This window comes from Mustela erminea, chromosome 18 (genome assembly GCF_009829155.1).
Source record: "Mustela erminea isolate mMusErm1 chromosome 18, mMusErm1.Pri, whole genome shotgun sequence".
NCBI classification, from domain to species: Eukaryota; Metazoa; Chordata; class Mammalia; order Carnivora; family Mustelidae; genus Mustela; species Mustela erminea.
The window spans coordinates 53,880,735-53,898,714 of NC_045631.1; the positions used below are offsets into that span (position 1 = coordinate 53,880,735).

The following is a 17,980-nucleotide window of genomic DNA, read 5'->3' on the forward strand; positions in this document are numbered from 1 at the left end:
TTGCACGGTTTGCACTGGATTGAGGAAGGATTTCGTCTACACCCAAGGAATTCCAACCTATCTTGTAAGACAACAGAACTCACTATGGGTTGAGCGCAGGAGAGACCCAAGTGGTGGTTTCAGGAGTGAATGGACTCGACAAAAGAGAGGGTAGAATGACGGGTCAGTTAGAAGCGCTCTCCATAAACCCCCATAAGTAAGAGTCCCCAGTACCAGCAGAAATCAGCCACCGAGCCCTGCCGACACCTTCTCGATACCCTGTTTGCATTCAGTTGGGACAGGAAACCACGTCGGGAGGCTGAGAGAAAAGGAAGGGTTGAATCCCACTTCTTATTTCCGAATCCGATCACCAGAAGAATGACGGTACTACAGCTCGTAAGAAAACATTTGAGGAAGGGGAGTTTAGGCTCAAGTCATTAGGTAGAAATGTCAAGGGAACAGTAAGAGCTAAACAGAGAATCTTGGCTGTGGTTCAGAGACACTCTTGTCATTCTCAGATACAAAATGAGACCCTTCCCATCAGCTCGCTTTCAGGACACTAGCAGCAACAACTTCCGTGCTAACCGTGAGGTCGGGGGCTCCCAGGGAAACTTGCCCCCTTACGCTCCGCCTCTGTTTAGTCCCCTACCCTTGAGTCCGGGCTTGCCCTGGGACTTGCTTTCACCAACATAATGTGGCAGAAGGAATGTGTGCTGGTTCCAGGCCTAAGTCTTAAGGAGATCCAAGAGAGCCGTGCTACCCTACTGGACGGATCATGTGGAGAGACCACGTGGGGAAAGAGAAGCCTTAAAATGACAAAGACACAAAAAAAGATCTAGTGTCCCAGGGTCCCCATGCCCCAGCTGGGACTAGCCCTGGCCAACTCTCAGCTGAATGAAGCTTCCTGAGTACCACTACCCAGCAGACTAGCAGAAGGGCTGCCCAGCCAAGTCCAGCTCAGACCCCAGAATCACTCACAATAAGAGAGCTGCTGTTTTAAGCCACTAAGTTTTGGGGTTGTTTGTTACACAGCAATAGATAGCTGATACACATCCACAAGGCCATCATGCTACACTGGAGTGCCCTGCCGGTCCATGCAGAGCTCCGCGCACAGGCAGGTACGTGCTTATCCCGAGAGATAGAAAGTGAGAATGTAAACAGCAACACAGAATCACCGCTGCCATGTACAACCCACTAGTATCCAAGCTTAGTGGGTAGTTGGAACCTGCATAAACATTTGTAAAATGGATACATGGCAGCCAATCTGATTTTAATAGATGCTAGTGAAGCCGGTCCAAAGCTTACTTATTCCTGCAAGCCTTCCTAGGAACTTGCAAGCCTCAGTGTCAGGAAATGTTCTCACTGATCCGACTGGGGTCCCCAAGGCTCCTGAAGCCTGTTTCCTCTTACACAGTCAGATGGAGAACAAGCTGGTCACTGTCCCCACGTGCACCAACGTGGCACCATCCTCGGCTTACCTGAGTTCTCTTTTCACCAAGAGAGAAGGCGACTGCATTCTGACTTCTGCAGACTGATTTTTGCAACCTTTCGGTGGTGCCACTGTTTCTGTTCAGCAAGAACCTCCTGGGCAATCTTGTGAAAATGCAGTTTCTGCTTCGGGAGGTCTGGGCTGAGGCCCGAGAGTCTGCATGGCTAGCTAGTCCCAAAAGAGGCTACTGCTGCCGAGCCACGGACCACACTGTGCACGGCTCTCTCATTTTACAAAGGGGGAAAACAAAGTGCAGAGAGAAGGTTCGACCACCAACTTCAGGCCCCCCAGATCAGACAGCAGGGAAAGATTCTCTTCCCCAAGGAAGGATTAGCTAGAAACCAGCAGGAGCAACGAGGGCAGGCTTTACCTACCTACAGAGCACTGGGTCTGGAGCAGATGCTCTCTGGCCACTTTAAGAAAAGCCCGCTGCATTGGAATCAGCCCCAGAGCTTATGAAATGCAGACCCCCAGGCACTCCTGCTAGGAACTGACTCAGGAGCTCTGGCATGGGGCTTCGGAAACTCCGTGGGTGATTCTGACGCCCAGCTGGGTTTGGGATTGTTCATCTAGACCACTTGCGAGGTGGTGATCCCCAGAAAGTAAGACACAAAACGATCTGCTGGCCAAGACTGATTAAGAGGCCTCTACGTCCCAGGCGCTGTTCTAAGTCAATACTGAATGATCTAAACGTCACCACAACTCTATCTAGTCAGCTCTGCCATTCTTCCCATTTTACAGAGGCCAAAACTGAGGCTTGGAGCAGTCGTGTAACATGGCAAAAGCCACTCCCTTAGTCAAGGGGCTGAGGCGGGATTAGAACCCAGGTCCTTAACTTGAGTCTACATCGTAACCACGATGCCCTGTTCCTCTGATTTACTGAGAAGGTAAGCTTCTTGGAAAAACCCCAAGGGCACATGGTTGGATCCACTGGGGCCTTGTTCCCTCCAAGAAGAAGCTCTCACCAGCTCCCAAGAACATCAGCACGTGTTCCTTGGGAGGAACGGCAGGAGATGATCTGAATCCAACATGGTAAATTCTGGGTTTGAGCAAACTCCACAGCTTTCCTCCTGCACAGCCTCCCCGGCAAACACAAGCACATGCATCTCCAAGGCTAGGAGGCGCGTGTTGCAACACTCCCCAGACGTATTGGCCACAGGATCCTTTTGTCCCAGAGCATCTCGAGGCAGGAGGACGACGCCAGGAGCTCCCCAGCTTGGGGAGACTGTGAGCCCAGAACTGTGCTTCCACACTGTAGCATGCACGTGAAGTTCCCAGAGAGCTTGTTAACACGCAGGTTCTAATTCCCTAGGTCCGGGTGGGGCCTGAGCGTCTGCATTTCTAGCAAGTTCCCAGCGGATGCTGTGGCTGAGTCACACTTGGCCTGACCACGGACTGGAGCACCGCGCTGGCTGGCGGGCTCCGCTCTGCACTGCCTCCCCAGACAAGCCTTAGTCCAGCGCGTCGACCCCAAGAGAACACCCCTGATGCAGATTTCCAGAAGGGCTGGCCACCGCTGACCTCCCCAGACGTGGAATTCATCCACAGCTTGCATGGTTCGTCAGGGACCCCAGGCCAACGGGGCGGGGTGGGTCCCGACCTTCTAGAGAGGGATCTACCCCAGGGTCCACACCTCAGCCCTCCTCTCCATGTCTCCCGAGCCCGAGCCTCCAGAAGCCCTCCTCCTGCCGGTGAAACCCTCCCAGCGGGCAGCCTCCCTCCCCGGGCCGCCCAGGGTCGCCGTGGCCCCGCTGCAAGGAAGGAAGAGGAGGTAAAAGGAGGATACGCCGAGAGTGAGGAGGCCCCGTGAGGTCTTGTGACCGACCGGGCCTCCCGGTGCCGCCGAGGTGGCAGTGCCAACGCGCGGCGCTGAAATCCTTGGCCGGGCTCCGAAGCAAACACCCACTCCCAACAGGCCCTGGTGTGCCTCCGAACAGACTGTGTAAATAAGCGGGGGGGGGGGGGGGGGGGGGGGGGGAGAAAAACCCCAACTGGCCACAGATCCCGCTTTCAAACACGTTGAAACAAAATAATCCCTCTCACTCACTCCCTCCTGCTCCCTCCTTTTTTTTTTTTTCCTAAGTTTCCACTGGTGCCGAGGCCTCGGTGGAGCCTGGCCGGCGGCGTGTTAGAGCCTGCAGCCTACCTGTCCTGCATAGGAATGAAGCCTGGAGGAGTCACACGATATGCCCGCGCTGCAGGCCCGGGGACGACAGCTCCCGCATTCAGAGGCCGGGAAACAGAGCAAAAGCTGTTCTCGGAGTTCGGCTGAGAAGGGACCTGGTGGGGGCGGCGTGGGGGCGGGGAGCAGGGGGAGCAGGGGGAGCGAGCTGCACGAGAGCTAGTCTGGTTAACCCCCCTCCAAAGTGCAAACCCCCAAGGCAGAGAACCGAACCCCAGAGAAGGAAGCTAGAAATCCAAAGCCCAGAAGGAGCTGCTCCTGGACAGCCTCTCTCCAAGGGCTCTCCGAACTCCCAAGTGTGTGCCCAGACAAGGGGGCAACTTGCTTGTGGTTTGTTGCTGGTTTTGTATTTGGTTTTGAACTTGCTAAGGGCAGGGCGGGGCGGGAGGGGGCTGGGGGGGTGTGGGGGGGGCATGAGTCATCTTGCCGATGAGAACCCATCCCCCCCCCCCCCTGCAAGTTGAAACAATTGAGTTGTCTCTCCTGGTTCTTGCCAACGTCTCTTACTCAATCTTGGATCAAAAGGGTGGTGAGGAGGGAGGCCGGGGACAGGAATCCAGACGGTTCTGGGCCTCTGACATCAGGCTCAGCTGCTGGAGCGGCGCTGAGGGGACGTGACCCAGGAGGGAAGCCGGGAGCGGAGTGGCGAGGTCGGGGAAGAAAAAACTGCAAAGAGCGACCCGATCTGTGGATCCCGGGGAGGCGAAGCCGGAGTGGCCTGAACAGTGTAGGGAGAAGGGCCAGCTCCAGGGCGACCTTCCTGGTCACAGTCACTCACCATGTCCCTCCTTGCTCACATTCTTAGAAGCAGGGCTGGGACTCTGTCCTGGGCACAGGCCCGTCCCCGGTAGGCATTTCACCACGATTGTTTACAATCGTCGCTACTCAGAAGAGACAAGCCTCCGCCGGGTGAGCCCCAGAGCCCGCGGCTGGGCAGGAAGAGAAGTCTAGGTCCCCCATCCAAGAATATCAGCAAATCCTCATGAAGCATCCGTTGTTGTAATGCAATTTAAAAGGCCTGGTTTGGAGAGCCTGTCTGACACTGTACAGGTCTGCGGCCAGAGCCAGCACCACGCCCGTTGTGGGATCTCAGGCTGCCATTTCAAAAGGAAAAAAAAAGGAAAAAAAATCCCTTACACATGAATCTCCGTTGACCATGGCATGTGCCTCTGGTCTGCACTCGCGGACTCAGAGCTGGGTATAAGAGGAGGGCCCTGGGGCGCCTGGGTGGCTCAGTGGTTTAAGCCACTGCCTTCAGCTCAGGTCATGATCTCGGGGTCCTGGGATCAAGTCCCGCATCGGGCTCTCTGCTCAGCAGGGAGCCTGCTTCCCTTCCTCTCTCTCTGCCTGCCTCTCCGCCTGCTTGTGATCTCTCTCTGTCAAATAAATAAATAAAATCTAGAAAAAAAAAAAAAAAAAAGAGGAGGGCCCAGAAAAATCAGACGGGGCGACCCCCGCTTCTAAAGAACAGATACCTTTGCTGGAAAAGAGCCAATGGCCCCACGGAGCTGGGTGGCTTCTGTCTCTGTGGAGACACACCTGGGATGTAAGGAGACCACGAGCTAGCCCTCCGGAGGGGCACTGTGTACCGGGCATCTCTAGGCAGGGGTTCTGGTCCCCACAACCACCCTGTGAGGTGGAAATCATTACTCTCCCATTGCACAGGTGAGCACACGAAGGCCGTGAGGACAGGCCAAGGCGCTGGGGCCCAGGAGACAAGGGATAGCGTGCTGGCTGAAGGCACTTCCTTCCTGTGACTCTCACAGCACTTTCGGCCCAGAAGTCAGAATCAGAAAGCTCTCACTTGCTAAGAGAAAGGAAGGCTCCTGAGGTCCCCAGAGGTCAAACCCAAGTGCAGCTTCATGTACAACTCCCTCTTCCCACCTCTGTCCCAGCAGAGGTGACACACAGAACATACAGTGAAGGCACAGGCTCTACCCGTACACCCACCAAAATGGCTAAACTTCCCCAAAGTGACAGCCCCAAATGCTCTGGAGCCACGGGAATTTCCGGCCGCGGTCGCTGGCGGGGCAGCCGTGTGCAGGCACGTGGGGAAGAGGTCCGCTGGCTTCTCACGGAGCGAACCCGTTGGCTGCCCTAGCACCCCGCGGATCCACACCTGGTCATTTACCCGAGAGGAATGAAAACGTACGTAGGGCATGACTCCATTTCGGTGGAGCTCCCCCTAGAACCGGCAAAACTAATCCAGGGAGGACAAAAAGTATCAGAAGAGCAGTTGCCCCTGGGGGTACAGGGGTGGGGGACGGACTTGGCAAAGGCCTTGTGGAAACGGGCTGGGGGCTGTGGCATCCACGCCTACAGGACCCCGGAGGTCCCTGCAGCACGGCATATGCAAATGACTTAAAGGGAGCAAAATGCCCGCAAGCAAACATTGAATTCTAGTTAATGATCTGATAATATGATAGAGGGAATTCCTGCGATTTCCTTGGGACGATCAAAGAAAATGGGACAGAGAGATGCGTGGACCTCGGGCTGGTCGTGTGATAAACTTGGTCTGCAAAAGTCCATCACGGAATCGAGGTGGCAGGTGTCCGGGTGCTGGCGGCAGAGTGCTTTCGACCTGGATGTATACTGATAAATTCCCATCCTAAAATACTGGAGGGCAGAGGAAATGACAGGGCGTTCCAAAGTGCTGCATTTCTAGAGCTGCTTCTAGTCGGAGGCGGCTGCAGAGAGAGACAGGAGGAAAGGTGAAACCTTCCGAGGGCCCAGGGCTGGACCCAGAGCCTCCCAAATGCAGAGTCACTTTCAAGTTTGGTTAAGACCAGTCCCGGCAGCCTGGGTCTGCGTTCGGCTGCTCTGTGCGAGACGCAATTTCCTGTTTCTTGGGCTGAAGCACCTCTCGGACTTGAAATTTCCTCTCCCTAAAGAGCGTTTGGGTGAGTTCGGTGTAAATGAATCAGAAAAAAATGGATTAAGTTTCTCAGCACACATACGGGCTTCAAGAACAAAGTACAAAAAGAGAGACATGGGTTGTCACGAGGTGGGGAAAGGGTCTCCGGTTCGAACCGGGCACGAAACCACGGTCCTGAGAAATACTCGATTGACTCGTGCTCTCAGTTCCGTACATCAAGGGCTTGTGGGGCCCGCTCTTTAATATGCAAATGACTTTGAAAAATATTTCTCCTCCTGGAAAGCAGAAGGGAAAGGAAATGCTTTGAAGCCCTCCTGGTTATTTAATTATTTTTTTCAAAGGTAAGGCAGTATATTTTTATCCAATATTAAATAAACATTTTTGAAATGGTATGTTCAAAGCCCTTAAGCCTCTGATGTTGGTTCGGGATGTTTTTTTGTTTTGCATTCTGGGCACCGAGTGAAGATGGAGCCTCTTTCTTGCCAAATGTTCTAGAATCACGGAACATTAGACCCAGGAAGCCTAAACGGCCAGGATGCTATTGCGTAAGAGAGGGAGGCTCGGACAGGCTCTGGCGACCTTGCTCAAGAGGTAAGCAGTGACCTGCTGGGGTCAGGGGGGGGGGGGGCGTGGCTTCCAAGGCCATGTGCAGAGTGTTCTATTCCCTGCGGGGAATCGCCAGGTCTGGCTCTGAGCTGACAGTCCTGGAGCCTCCCTTCCTGGACCGGCAAGTTTATAGAAATGTCTTTTATCAGCCACCATTAGGGATGATGGCAATGGTCACCTCCCCAGGGACACACGGAGACTCCATGAGTGCTTAGAGGGAAGGTGGGGTGAGGACATGTAGAGTCAATGAACCTTTATGTAGGAATCAGAGCTCAGGAAAAAAAAAAAAAATCACACCTCTGAAGGATTTTTCTCAAAGGGCCTAATTTAGACACAACATATACAAACACAACCCACAAAGATTATTTAGGCACAGAGCACGGGACAGTGGGATAGGAAGGGAACAGCATAATCATGGTCCTCAAATACTTACTGTTTGAGTAACAGCCCATAAATTCTTATTAAGTGAGTTAACAAATAAATATAACACACGCTCTTGCCTATCGCATAAGTGGTAACAATTAGCACATAAGCTTTCGGAAGGGGTACGCTGGGGTGAGACACAGCCAACACCATGAGCTGCCAGGGACAGAGTCCCCTAGATGACTGTGGCCTCCCCTGTTAGTAACACTGTATGGACTTGATTAGCTGTTGCCATGCCTGTAAGAGAACAGAGTCACTAAACCTATTTTATAGATCTTTAAAAAAAAAATTTTAAGATTTTATTGATTGATTGATTGATTTGACAGACAGAGATCACAAGTAGGCAGCGAGGCAGGCAGAGAGAGAGGAGGAAGCAGGCTCCCTGCCGAGCAGAGAGCCTGATGCGGGGCTCCATCCCAGGACCCTGGGACCATGAACTGAGCCAAAGGCAGAGGCTTTAACCCACTGAGCCACCCAGGCGCCCCTAAAAATTTTCTTAAAAAGAGCAAAGGCTATGTTCTTGATCACGACCTATCTTCCCTGCCTGGCTGTGCCCAGAGAGTGAACTAGGGGCCCCTGAGGGACACAGTCAGTTGAGCATCTGATTCTAGATTTCAGTTCAGGTCACGATCTCCGGGTGGTGAGATCGAGTCCAGCGTCTGGCTCTGTGCTCAGCAGGGAGTCTGCTTGCGTTCTCTCTCTCTCTCCCTCTGCCCCTCCCTGACCCCGCGCAAGTGCATGTGTGTGCTCATTCTCTAAAATAATCAACTAGTAAATCTCTTAAAAAAAGAAGAGTGAACTAACATCCTGACCCCAAAGTCTAATGGGGAGAGAGATAGGGAATAAAACCAAAACAATGACAACGAAATTATACTGTGTTCTACTTTCTTTCCCCAAAGGGAATAAGCTTTCCTGATTTTTTTAACATAAAAATAATAATTCTCATCACAAACTAGAAAATGAATGAAGATCACCTATAATCACAGCACTCGGAGGTAATTGGCTCACCTTTTGTTAAAAATCCTTTCAAAAGATTTAAGTGTGCTCATAGGCCTTAAAAAAAAAAAAACAACACTTTTTATTTTGGAGTAATTTTAGATTTACAGAAAAGTTGCAGATAGTACAGAGTTCCTGTACATCCTTCACCCAGGGAAGAGAAAACATCAGGGATATTTTCTGTAACGATGGCATATCTGTCAAAACTAAGAAATTCACAAGGACCGTGATACTGTGAACAACAGATTTCATGTAGATGACCACAGTTTCTCAACCGTCTCTTTTCTGTTTCTGGACCCGGTCTGGGGTACCACTCTGTAGGGCTCACGGTTTGTAAACGGACTCGGTCTTCACCCTAACCCAAACAAGTACGCATCGTGATCGTATTTCTAAGTCATTGAACAGAAATCTGTAGCATTATTTCCAGTAGCCTCCGAGCACACATTCCACTCAGTGGCTGGGTGATTCCCTCCTCTCGAAGGGCGCTGCCATTGCTTTCGGTTTCTCACTGCTCCATAAATGCTAATGGGTACACCCACCCACGCTGGGCATCTCTAATGATGGCGTCACAGTAACTTTCTAGAAGTGCACAGAGAGTGTGGCAGGGAGCGCGCGTCCTTGGAGGCTTTCCATGCATGCCACCACGCTCTCCTCCAGAAAGCCTGAGCCCTTGTGCCTTACCGCCCTCAGATGCGTCACTTTACATTTATCTGGGCAAGAAGACTCATCTATGCCCCAGAGAGAAAACCATGGGACTGGAAAGAGTTAATGGATATTCAGGACAAATATTCCCCACCACCCCCACCCCCGAAAACCAAGACTCATCATTTCAAAGAACCACCCAGAAATTAAGCCTTCATTCCCTTCAGCTCAAGCTACTCCCACTCTCTTCTCTCTGGGTCTGACAGAGAGAAAGATCTTTGGATCTTCAGCATTTCAATCATGGAATTGCTTTCGGGGTACGGGGGCAACCCCCACCGGGTTTAACTTCCTTCTTGTCCCTCTGTAGTGGCTCTGGGAGCTCCCTGAAGGAAGCTTGAGCAGGCCTGGGCAGTAATGCATACAACAGGAAGGACAAAAGGATTTGGTAGTCAGCAAAGCTGTGTGCCTTCTATTTTACTTTTTTTTTTTTTTTTTATGGTGAAAGAAATAGGGGGAGGGGTTGGGACCAGAAAAATGGTTTGCCTATCTAGAAAGGGCTCGGCTCGCGGTGAGCCGGACCAGGAACCTGCCCAGAATACTAACTGGAACCGTAGTCTCTTTTCTAAAAGAAGCCCATATTTTATTTTGAGACTCCTCTTCTTCAATGCAAAACACTTTGTCCCCATGCTTCGCCCTGTAAAATGTTATATATTTAAGAACCCTGGAAAAGAGGGTGGCGGAGAAGGTTTTGAGACATGGAGCCAGGCCCCATGCTGGGGAATTCTTAAGTGCCATCCTGGCCTGCAAAAAGAAAAAAGAAAGAAAGAAAAAGAAAAAACAAGCTACTGGTCAGAGGGAATGCTCTTCCTTGCCAAGCTCAGCTTGAATGAATACACAACACAACCTCTTAAAGGGGGAAACACTGCTTTAAACTCAGAGTTTCTTCTCTCAACGCAACTGATTAAAAACAACAGGAAGTTCAGAATATTCTGGGAGGAAAAGGGCTGCAACATGAGATACTTTCTTCACCCCAATGTTTGCAATCTTGTCACTCCGGTCAAGGCCACACCTTCAGGTCAGGAGGGATCAAGTCTTTGTGGCAAAGGATGCCAGTTCACTTCCCCAAGAACAATGCCCCAGGTCTCTGGCTTGTCAGCTCCCTGGGGCCTCTGTGGTCTGGTTCTGTGGCTGGTAAAAACCCATTTCACTTTTCTGCCCAGAAACTACCGGAGGATCTTCCCAGGGAAGAGAAAAATCTAACTGGTTACAGGGATGTAGGGCCTTTGCCCAGAAGTCTTTTCCTTCCCTGCCCCTTTCTTACAGGGTCCTCCGGCTGTTGGGGAGGAAAGGACTTCACCGTATGGAATCTGGTTGCCAGGAAGAAAAAAAAAAAAAAAAATAGGCTTAAGACGAAGGGAACACTTTCTCTCATTAGCTCATGAAGTACGATAGTAATTTAATAGGAGAGAGTAACCACACAGAGAAATTAAAGCCTTAGAATCCGAGGCCTCATATTGAGCAGGTGTCTTGCCGGGTGAAGCCCTCACATTGCTGGTAACAGAGCCTTGTGAGGCCGGTCTGGAGATCTTTGACTTTTAGGTGATTCAACCTACCCACTTGAGATTAATACCCAAGCCGTGACGAGAGGAGACCCCGGGACTCTAACTGCGGGAGGGTGTCCGAGGGCGCCTTATCACGGAGCGGAATTTGCGAAATGACGGCACTTTCACCAAAGCCCTGAGCTGTGAGCAGGGCTCCCTCCGTGTTGCGTGTGTTTGTTTTCTTTCGATCGTGAAGAGCTATGCACGCTCTGTAAGCACAAACTGTCCAAGAGGGAGGGTACACGGACAGACCTTCGTACCATAACTGAAATGCGCTGCTGGGATCGAACAAAACTTGCAGCAAATTAGGCCTGACATTTAGGAATACCCACCGAGTTACTGCGCTACACACACCTCCAGCGTACGAGACAAACCTCCTGACAGGGGTGACTCAAAGTCATCTCTGGGGCGGTGGAGGGGGGGGTTCAGAGGGGAGGGAACCCGGGAGATCAGAGAACTCCCTACACGTCCACGGAGAAACTGGGCTAGGGAGGGTTTATAGGGAGGACTCCAACCCAGCGGGGGGTGGGGGGGCTGGATTCCGAATGCCCCCCAGGGCTGTGTCACAGGATAAACAAAACCACATGACTCCTTCTCTCCGGTTCTGATTCCAGCCTCGGTAGGAGGCACTGCTGAAGCCCAAGGAACTGGCAAGGGAGCACCTGTTAGAAGGAAGGGGGCGGAGGACCTCAGAGGTCCCCTTCCTCCCCGAGCGTCCAGAGCAGAGAACCCGGGAGGCGCAATGCAGGACGGCTGGGCCGCTGCTGCTTTAAACGTGCCTGGTGCCTTCCTGTCCCCGGCAATAAATCCCCGACGTGGGGGGATTTAAAGCCAACATCTGCAGGAGTCCTAGAGTGCCTTCAGTGGCTCGAAACGTGGCCTGGGTGTCCCATACAGGGTTGAGCTGACTTTCGGGGTCAGGACCCATCCCAGAAGTGCGGAGCGATCTATATGGACATGGGCTTCCAGAAAACCCACCTGCTCGCAGGTCCCACCGCCCCTCCCCACCCCAACTGCACTGCCTGCACCTGAGGAAGGGGTCACGTGTCCCATATCCCAGAGCAGAAAGATCGGATGGCAATCTGGAATACAGGACCCTTCGGGAAAGAAATACAGGGGCGGCCAGAACCCATCAAAGGGCGTGAGTGCTCAGAGCTCTTTGCAGCCAGGCAGAGAGGAACAAGGAAGAAAGTAAAGTCTGAGGGGGGGGAGAGCGGGGGGGCACTTAATCCTAAGGCGGACTCCCAGTCTGTCCCTGCCCCCCTCTTCCTTCCAGAAGGTAAGAGTAGTGATTTGACTCTGGGGTTGCTCCCATCAGCCCTCCTTACTGGGCCTACCTAGAGGTGGACAGTGAGAAGAAGCTGAAGGGAGAGTCACCTTGGATTTGGCCGTCCCAGCCTCCGGGCTGCAGCCAAGAGCTGGTTCAAGTATACGGCAGAGCCCCCACACCCGCTGTTCAAGACGGGGCGGGGGCGGGGTGGAGTGTGTGTGTGTGGACTTGGCTACCTGCATGTTGGGGGGGGGGGGTGCTGACTGTGTATACGCGCAGCCCAGGGAGGAGCTGGGGTTTACCAGATGGCGGAAAAGCTGACCGCAGGAGCTCTGGGATCACTCACTGATGCTGGAAGATTCTGATAAGATTCTGTCCCTCCGCCTTCCCTCATCTAGCCCGAGTAGCGCTCCCGTTACTCCAGGCGGGGTCCCTTTAAGCCACCACTGCCAGCCAAGACTGTGGGGGGTTCCTGGTGACTCAGCCGGGCCCCAGAAAAGGGGGTGCACTATTGCTCAGCCAGGACAGGGCTGCAAGCCCACACGCTGCTGTGAGAGACAAAGCCGATCTCTGGAGCCTTCTAAAGCACCCTCCCTTCGGTTGGACAGGCCTATTGCCACCCTAGCCATGCTCCGTGCGTGGACACACAAAGGCTGGCTGTGGTCTCTTCATGGCTTGAAGGCAAGACAGTGGGCTGCCTCGGCCCCAGAAGGGAAGGCCGGCAGCCGCTGGGAGAGGCCGAGGGGGTCTCTGCCCTTCTCTGCCCTCCGGCTGAAGGCAGCTCACCTGAGTATGGACGGAGTTCTGCCTGTTTGCTCCTCAGGAGGCAGGGCCAGGGAAAGAGCCAGCAAAGTGAGCCTAGGGAGCCTACAGCCCGAGGTGTTTCCAGAAAGTCCAGGAGCCCCGCTCCCATTGAGACTGGCCTATTTCCACCCGTTCCTAAGCAACACAACATGAAACCCACTGGAACGTGCTCACCGAGCCGGTGAACTGGAAGGCATTGGGGGTCACTGGGGCTCACACCCCCACAGCACAGTGCCTGCGGGGCTCAGACATGGGGAGAAGAAGACAGAAGACACAGCCTCCGCCCAGATCTGAATGTCCCAGAAAGCTCCTTTTACAACAGCAGAAGAAAAGGAGACCCAGTCTCTTGGCGGCAAGAGGAGGTCCCCCTGTGAGGGGCTGAGCAAAGCCCGCCCTCCCCATTCCTTGGGTCCCTGGTGTGGCCGGTTCAGATTTCCAGGTAAGTCACAGCCAAGGTCAGCGTCCGGAAGCTGTGACAAGTCTTCCTGAACACAACCCTGCTGGCATGCACGGTACCTCCCTCGGCCCAGCTCTCCGCCTACTGTCTTCCTTAAAATACCAGGGCAAATGCCTAGCGGTTGTCACTCGGTCCTCCTGTGAGATAAACATCGCCTTCACCTGTTTTTATCCGTCCCCCTAGGACCACTTCCGAATTGTATCTGAAGCAGTTTCATCTCTACGGCTGGGCATCAGGCACTCTCTTCCCAGCTGCAGAAAAGCACACACATACAGGAGACACGGGGCTCCCAACAGGATTTCGGGGGATGTTGTAGGAAGGGTGCTTGTGTTAAAAATGAAAATCCACTGAACACCCCCCCCCCAAAAAAGTGAGTCTTACTGTATGTTGGATCTCAATAAACCTGAGTTTAGAGGTGCCTGGGTGGCTCAGTCATTAAGCCTCTGCCTTCGGCTCAGGTCATGATCCCAGGGTCCTGGGATCGAGCCCCACATCAGGCTCCCTGCTCAGTAGGAAGCCTGCTTCTCCCTCTCCCACTGCCTCTGTTTGTGTTCCCTCTGTCACTGTGTTTCTGTCAAATAAATAAATAAAAATCTTTTTTAAAAAATTATAAATCTGAGTTTAGAAAAAGATCTACAGGTTCATCCTTCCTAAGGAACAAATGAACACACACACACACACACACACACACACAAAACTAAGGAACAAATATGAAGGAAATCTGCATCCTTTTGCTTGGCTAACGTGTTCATAAAAAACAAAAGGTGGCCAAGAAAGCCTTCCGAGGAGCCTGCCCCTGGAAGCCCAGACCTGCTTCTGCCCAGGTATCCTGAAAGGCCACGGAGCGCCAGCCAAGAGTGGGAAGCACGTGCCATCCAAGGGGCCACGCCCTGTCTTCCTATCATGAGACACACACAGGCTGAGGGCAAATGATTCACAGGCATGGGACCAAACCAAGACCTTTCACAACAGCCCAAAAACGGAACCACCAAAGGGCCCGCCGACATCCCCATAGCCCGCCGCATACCCTCATATAGTAGGTGTTCGAGAAACTTCCCGGAATTCCACTGACCCCACGTTAGGCTGCCACGGAAGGGACCGGGCCCTCAGGGTGCACATTGACCCTCCCACGCCTTCTGCAGCCCCTCCATGTCACATGTGATTAATGAGTCCCGTGTCACCAACGACTCAGGGGTCAGCCTACTGCAACGGAAACATGAATGAGTCGGGAACGGCCTTAGGATGAGAGAGATTTCAAGAGTGATGCCAAAGGAAAAAAAAAAAAAATGGGGACATTTTGTTTTGTTGCTGACTTGGATAGAAGCAAGGTTTTCTCCTTGTCCCAGATCAAACCCCGGTCTGAGTTTAGAGCTTCCCTGAATCCTGAAAACCAGCAAAGGATCTAATTAAATGAGACCCCAAGGCTCAGTGTACTTTCTAGAAGTTGCCAGAAGTCTAGAAGGGCAAATTGGGTTGATGTGGGTGAGGCAGGGGCGAAGTACTGACTAACGTGTCCTAGGCTTTATTAACAAGAACCCGTTACTGTACGTGTCCTAAGCGTCAGGTCCTACGCTCAGCGTGCAGTGACCTATCATTAGCGTGCGCCACGTTCAGTCACCATGGAATCATCACAGCCCTAAGGAAAGGCATTGTCATCCCTATTTTACAGGTGGAAAAACTGAGATCATACGGCTAAGAGATGACACGGAGAAGGCTCAAACGCCCGGCGGGCTCTGACGCCCACAGCCCTGACGTCGTGACCCTGACTCTCTGGTTAAACGTGAGGGCGCTTCCGTGGATCGTACTGAGCTCACTGTCCAAAGAGGATCTGGTCCCAGGACTCGTCAGATTTCCGATTCAGAGGATTCAAGGACAGTGGCACTTGGCGGGATCACAAGGACGAAGGGCTGCGCAGGAGAGGTCCCTGTTCACACAGCCCCCCTCACCCCCCGCCAAGACTCGCCCCTGCCCAGCCTGGCAGAGAAGGAGCGCCCGGTGGCTTCACGGACACTCAAATGGCCTCCCCGTTTATTCTGCAGGCCGTCTCTGGGGGAAAGGCCACGGGAGGGAGAGATCAGAGGCTGAAGCCTGCTAAGAATGAGACCCAGAGGCTCCCCAGCCACTGTCCCCCTGACCCTGGTGGGGAGGGAGTCCCCACCCTGAGCGGAAGACACAAGTCAGTCTCTGGCACCTCGCGAACATTATGCGAGGGGAAGAAGCCAGACACAAAAGGCCACGGACCAAGGGACCCTATTCACAGGGACCGCAGAGCAGGCAAACCCACAGGGACAGAAAGTAGATTAGTGGTAGCCAGAGGCTCTTGGGAGGGAGGCGTGGACAGTGACTACTTAAGGGGGACGGGGCTTCAAAACTTTCTGGAGCTAGATGTGGGTGGGCGCGGCACACACTCTGACGCGCTCTGGGCCGCGAGCCCTGCGCTCGGGTAGGACTGCAACGAAGCGTTCATGTCGTATGACCTTCACCACGACCTGAAAAAACACAGGTGCCTCCCCCAAAGGACCCTTGAACTGGTTCAGTGAAGCAGGAGAGCAAACCCCGGAGTGAAGCCTTAGCCCCCATGAGACCTGGAACTGGAGGACCCCCCCGCCCCGAGACCCTCCAGCGTAGAGAGAGGGCGGCCTGGCCTGGGAGGGAAGAGACCGTGGCGTGCAGGCAGCCGGAGCGCTGGGCTGGCTCGCTCCGTGGCAACGTGGGGAACCGGAAGGCAGGGCTCCCTCCCCGGGCAGCCTCCCCCAGGCTGGGGCGGCTCCAGACCCGCAGCCCCCCCTGCTCCCCCCCTCCCCCGACCTGGCAAGCATCCTGGTTCCTTTCTTGGGACCGGGAGCCTGTGTCCTTGGTCCGCATCACAGAGTCAACAGCAATCTCTCTGCACTGGGCAAACAAGGCCGCGGTAAGTGGCGGAACTCTGACAATATTTAATGACTCAGGGGGTGGGGAGGCTTTGCAGGATGGAGGGCAGCGAGGAAAGGAACCAGAGAGCCGGCAGAAAACTCCAGGGGAAATTCCGTGGGGGGGAGATGAAAGGGGGCTGTAAAGCAATTCTGACAGGTTAACAGACAGGTAATATTCCGCCGGTGTTGACTTAACCAGGCTAGCGCTCCATGCGGCGGCGATTAAGCCGAGGCACGAGAGCCTCAGCAGCAGAGGCTTTCGGGGAAACAAAGCTCTACTCAGAGAAAACCAAATAACGGCCAGTCAGAAGCTGGCGGGGGCCCCCCTGCCCCTCCCCCGGCGCGGAAGCCGAGGGAGATGCTTCCTGGAGATCGGTCTGCGGGGACAGCATCCAGCGGGATCTGCGGCCGGGGCTGCCGCAGGGGACAGAGGGCCTGGCTTCCGACGGGCACCTCCCCGCACAGGGTGGGGCCCAGGCCACGGGGCCCAGGCCACGGGGCCCAGTGCTTGTCCTCCCTCCCACTGCACACCGGACCAGTTCTGCCAGTCCGTCTCCCAGTCCTAGAAGGCCAGCTTGCTGGTCCCACCCACCGTCCCAGGGCTGCGGGCTCAGGACGCAGCCAGGCTGCCGGCGAGCCGAGAAACTCACGTCGACTCCCAAACCCCAAATACACCTCCTCCTGCATCAAACCCCCCCACACCCCACCCCGTCTCCGTTCTTCCATCCCCTAGCTGTCCTCCACGGGGCAAGCTCCCTCACCACCCCCCTGGGCCTCGATTTCCTCATCTGTGGAATGGGACAGTAAATCCCACAAAGCCGTTTGATGGCCGTGTTACTTCTCATTGATTCTGTGTTAGCGCAGTTTAGACAAATATCACTGATATGGAAGACATAATTAAATAACGATGAGGAAGAAATAAACAACACCAGGGCTACACAAGGGCATCTGGATCACAGTAGGTACTCGATACAGTTCAGTTCCCGGTGACAACTGCCGGTACCGACCACCTGCCTGAATTCCCAACACGGCGGAACGACCTACAGGTTGAAAGGGCTTCATTTTTTTTTTTTTTTTTTAAGGTGTGTTCAGTTGTTATAGCTCCACGCCTGCTCTCACAGAATGGGGAGCAAGCTCCTGGTGGGGACCAGACGCGGTGTCACCTTGGCTGAGGTACCACAGTGAGACGCCCCAGACACCCTCCGCTCCGAGCGACTCGACGCGGCTCCATGTGCCCGCGCTCATGGGAAGAGGTGAAAGTGTTCAAAGCCACTGAACCAGCACACAAGGGGTGCCAAAATTCTGACTTCATTTCCTCCAGCGTTCCCTGGCCTGTGTTACAGGACACTACTTTGAGGTTGGATTATATATTTTTAGGTTATTTGGAAAATCATTGTGGCTTTAAATAATAAAATTCTGAGTGACATCTGTCAGCCCCGGTTACCAGGAGTCGGCTAAGCGGTGTGTTCTTTCTTTTTCATTTTTAAAAGGGCAGTGAAGTAAGTGTTACCTAGAAAGTTCGTAAGAGTCGTCAGGGTTGTGTATTCAACACTCTCCCGAAACGGGTCCCAGAGGCGTGTACCAGAGACCGTGCTCCAGGCCTGGGTGCCGTGCCCAAGAGCGGAGCCGGCCAACGCTGCCAGAAACATGGTGGCGGGATCAGAAGCCAAAGAGCCACGGGGGCATCTGGTCAACCTCCTGCATGTCATCAGCGGAGAAGAAGAGGCCCCGGGCGGAGAGGCAG

The 17,980-nt window shown here is 53.7% G+C and overlaps 1 long non-coding RNA gene across 6 annotated transcripts in view; it reads right to left on the reverse strand.

The window, feature by feature from the left end:
- LOC116577109 overlaps positions 1–17,980 on the reverse strand; it is a 161,852-nt gene that overhangs the window by 90,139 nt on the left and 53,733 nt on the right. The window contains exon 1 of one of the 6 annotated variants that reach the window (XR_004280390.1): positions 3,615–4,012. The exons of the other annotated variants lie outside the window; for them this stretch is intronic. This is a non-coding gene — a long non-coding RNA (uncharacterized LOC116577109). Of the gene's footprint in view, positions 1–3,614; positions 4,013–17,980 lie in introns of those variants that run through there. 6 annotated transcript variants of the gene reach the window in all.